General features: G+C 56.7%; 1 long non-coding RNA gene across 1 annotated transcript; it reads right to left on the bottom strand.

Moving 5' to 3' along the window:
* Positions 1-20: 20 nt before the first annotated feature.
* Positions 21-2,579, bottom strand: LOC124232235 (uncharacterized). Its single transcript, XR_006886803.1, has 3 exons — positions 2,410-2,579; positions 624-755; positions 21-59 (listed from the first exon to the last, which is right to left on the bottom strand). It is a non-coding gene; the product is annotated as an uncharacterized LOC124232235 (long non-coding RNA).
* Positions 2,580-4,419: the final 1,840 nt, after the last annotated feature.

Genomic DNA, 4,419 nt, shown 5'->3' with positions numbered 1-4,419 from the left:
GTTGAGGCAGTGGGTGGAGCTGTGGCAGGGATTGTGCCCCGAGGCACATTCATTCACATCTGAGGACAAAGCCAGAGGGTCAGGCCCTGCCCTCCACTCACTGCACCCCGCTCACTGCCCGGCACTAGGACCCCAGCATTATTGCACATGCCACCACCTGGTGAACTTCACCTTCACCCTCAAAGCACCTTATGGTGGCCTCCCTGCAACGTGGCCTTGCAGGGACCACTGGCCCCAATTTACAGGCAGGGAAACCAGGAGGGAAACTGAGTCATGGGGGCTGGACTTTTTGACCAAGGAATATTGCCGGCTCCATCCCAGGCCCTGGTCCAGGTTCCCCTTCTGGAAAATGGAAGTGACAGCTTCCTCTGCTCCCATGTGACAGACGAGGAAGGGGCAAAGTCTGGGGGTGCTCTCAGGGGCAGGGGAATCCACAGGGGACCCAGGCCCAGTGGCCCGGTCACCTCCCTGCTCTGTGGGGGACCTGCAGGGAGGTGAGGCCCTGGGCAGGCTCAGCAGGTGTCAGCGTCTCAAGGCCTGAGGATCAGCTCCTCCTTGGGCTGCAGGACCCGCCTCAGCTCCTTCCCAGCCCATCCAGCCTCGGGGTCTCCCCGGGGCTCTACCTGTGCACAGATTCGGGTCCTTTGGGTTGAGCTCCAAGCCGGGCGGGCACGTGCAGGTGTAGCTGCCCAGGGTGTTGATGCAGACACTGCGGCCTTTACAGATTCTGGGTTTCTGCTGACATTCGTCCACGTCTGCAAGGGGAAGGAGAGGTGACGCGGCCTGTAGCCGTGGGCAGCCCTCGGGGCTGGGAGGCAGCCACGTTTCCTGGCAGAGAAGCATCTGGAAGGCCCCACTGTCTGTTCCCTGGTGAGTGTGTGCCTTTTCTCATTCACGTGGAGGCCTGTGAGTGGATGTGGTGTCCTGGATGCGCTGATGTCCAGAAGTGGCTGGAGGCGGCCTGAGTCCTCCCTGTCCCAAGCTCTGATTCCCTCAGCCTCCCTGGGCAGCTCCCAGCCGGGGTGGGGACAGCAAGGCCACCTACATCTGAGGATTTGGTCAATGGCGAGGTGGGCCTCCCTGGGAATCGAGAGCAGGGAATTGCTGCGTTCCCTGAGCAGGACCATCCTGGACCCAGTGATGGCCTTTGCTCAGGGCGGGTGCTTCTGACTGAGTTCTCCTTGGAATCCCCGTGAGCCTGGCAGGACAGTGCGCTCCATCTACGCTCACTCTGAGACTCCAGCTCCGTGGAAATGGACCATGAGCCACCTCTGAGCCAGGCCCCTGCAGAAGGAGGCATTCGGCAGCAGAAGGGAGAGTGGAGATGGTGCTGGACAGTCCAGGGCGACCCAGACAGCAGGCACCAGGCTGGGTGGAAAGTGGGGCTGACTGACGTCCGGCCAGGCAGCCTGGGGGCTGTGAAGGTGCCTTTTCCTGATTCCCGTGAAGACATCCTCTGGACTGACAGAAGTGGGGAGATTCACATCGGATCAAGGCCAGTGGTGGGTGAGGGCTGATGGCTGGAAGGGGAGCAGGTGCTGACGGGCAAGTGGTGGTGGAGGTTTCTGTCTTCTCAGCCCTCGGCCTCCCCCCAGAGATGCAGAACGGTGGGCCCCATGGAGTTGTTTCAGCCTCCATCTTCTGTGCCCAAGTGGTCCAGGTCAACGTGGGGTCTGGCTTGACCCCCTTGGGAGAGGGTCAGCCTGGGGCGATGATCCACGACAGCATCCTGTCTTGCCATTTGGTCCTGATGGAGCTTTTCTGTCACCTGATTCTCTGAGTTTGTGTGGGGTGGTTTCCAGGTCACGCTGTTGACCCCTGACCCTGCTAACCCCGGGTCCCAGTCATCCAAGTTGCCCACGGGCCATGCGCTGAAATTACTGGGGAGGGTCCGGGCAGCGCCTTATCCAGAGAATTCTATGGAGGCAGAGCAGCAGGGTCAGGTGGCAGGAGGCGTCTTCATCAGGTGGGGATGTTGGCCAGGGGCAGAGCCAGCCGGGGAATGTGGACCTGCCCTTGAAGCTCCCCCCTCTCGCGTTTCTGGACTGGGTTCCTGGGTACATCTGGGCCTGGGGGCTCTGCGGGGACTCCAGGTGTGGCCGAGCCCCTGTGGGCTTCTGGCAGTGACTGAAGAGGATGGATATTGTGCTGGTACCAAGACAGTGTGAGCCCCTGAGGTCTCTCAATGCCAACCCTCTCTTTTGTTTCATGAAAATAAGATGCCTGGAGGGCAAGGACCACATTCCAAAATTGCAGAAGTGTCCCTCTGTGGAGGGTTCTGAGCCTTGAGGTTCAAAGAGGGCGAGTGACTAGGTCGGTGCCAGGACGGCCCTCTGCTACTTGGAGAAAGTGGCACAAGTGACTCCAAACCTCATGAACGAGGGGATGGCAGACGCAGGTGGTTCTTACCTTGACACGTGTTCTCACTCTCGTTTCTGAACGTTGTTGCCCCAGAAACGAGGCCATATCCTGGGCTACATGTGCAGTAGTGGCTCCCGTCCACATTCTGGCAGTCAGCAAATTTTCCACAGGACACCGCCAAGGGTGGTCCACACTCATTGATGTCTGCAACACAACAGGGCAGAGGGTTACCTCCCAAAGGTGAGAGTTCCCAGAGAGCAGAGACCCTGGCCCCAGCCTGACCCTGCCACAGGGACAACACAGAACTCAGCTCCCGGGTGGTACCGCTGGGACACAGCTGGAATGGAGCAATCTGCTACAGAAATACTGAGAATTGTCTGCTCATCTCCGCTCTCTGGCTGGGCCTGAGGGCACCTAGATTCAGAAACTCTGCTGTCCCATGATGGGGGCTGGAAGGAGGTGTGCACCCCTCTCCACAGCTGGAGGGGTAGACGGAGGCACTGACTCAGCTCCAGACCCTCCCCTGGGGTGCACTCAGCACCACTGGGGACCCGGGACTGCACTCCAGTCAGGGTGACAGTGGCATTGAAGGCCACTCTCGATGCCGAGGAAGGGGATGGAGCCATAGTAGGGGCTGTCCAGGGCCACGCTCATCATTCACATCTGGGGATAAAGCCAGGTGGTCAGGAGCCTGCCCAGCACTGGCTTCCATTGCCCTTTACTCACAGTGGCCCAAGTGCACCCACACTCCCCATCAGGCACTCCCCCAGCTCCCCAGGTCAGGCCTTTCCCCGATGCCCCAGGATGTCTCCAGGAGAGTCTTTCAGTCTCAACCCCTGAGGGAAGTCTCCCCTTATCAGAGCCTGTGGTGGGTGTGAAATGAGGAAGCCGCACAAGCTGCTCACGGCTGAGTCATCGTGGTGTCTTCTGGCATCTTCTCTCTCCTTGTTCTCCCATCATGAGAGGAAAGATGCCCATGAACCACATCCCCTTTGAGCAGCTCAGGGCCCACAGAGCAGGGGCTGCACAGCGTAACTGAAAACAGCATCAGCTTAGTAAGAACTGCAGATGCAAAACGAATCAACATGCAGGGCAGGAATGCGGCCCGTGTGCATCCAAGGAGGGGACCAGAGACTTCAGGGCCTGAAAGGACTCACAGCATCATGACGAGTCAGGCAGGCGACTTGTCTCCCCCAGATGGGAGCTCTCTTCTCTGCACCTGCAGACTTCCCTTCTAAGGCCCAGACCCAGGCTGTGGGTGTCAGCACCAGGACAGGACAGGACGCAGGAGGGACGCACACCTGAGGGATTCGTGTTCAGCCCCCACCTGGCAATGGGGCTTCCCTCCTCTGTTCTGTGATGGTGGCAATGGTTGAACATCTGTTCCCAAATGAGGGTGTGAAGCCAAGTGTGGGGCCACTGAGAATGAGGTGCAAGGGATGGGGGGAGACACAAGGATGGGACATCTCCACCTGACAGGTGCCCTCCCAGAGAGGAGCCAGGATCCAGGGGCATTAGCAGCAGGGTCTCCTGTCCACGGTCACCCATCTACAAATCTCTGTGAGACACACATGCACACACAGAGGAGCCTTTAGGAACACCGCCAGGGTCGTGGATGGCTGGGCCGTTGTCACAACATCAGCTTTTTCCACTTGACAAAATTTACTTCCCCTCAAATATTAAGTAACACATGTATATGAGGAAACAAAGAAAATTATATATACTCCACTCCACAGACTGCCAAAACTTTTAGGGGTATTTTCTCTCATTTTTTCACACATATAGGAAATGTTTTTACCTTCATTATCAATAAATACACATACGAAAACATTTTGAGACTATGAGGAGTATTTCCTAGTGTAAAACAGTATAATTTCCTTCTTTTCCCATTGTGTAAAAATTGTGGTAAAATGCACGACATAAAATTTACCATCTGAACTATTTTTGAATAGCATAATTTCTTTTTATGACACTGTATTGTTGAAGAAGGAAAACTCCTTTGTTTTGCACCTGGATTTAGACTCAAGCAGGATATTAATTGTGGGGACTTTGGAAAAG

This window comes from Equus quagga, unplaced genomic scaffold (assembly GCF_021613505.1).
Source record: "Equus quagga isolate Etosha38 unplaced genomic scaffold, UCLA_HA_Equagga_1.0 HiC_scaffold_3613_RagTag, whole genome shotgun sequence".
Lineage (NCBI taxonomy): Eukaryota > Metazoa > Chordata > Mammalia > Perissodactyla > Equidae > Equus > Equus quagga.
This window is presented reverse-complemented; position numbering and strand designations above follow the sequence as displayed.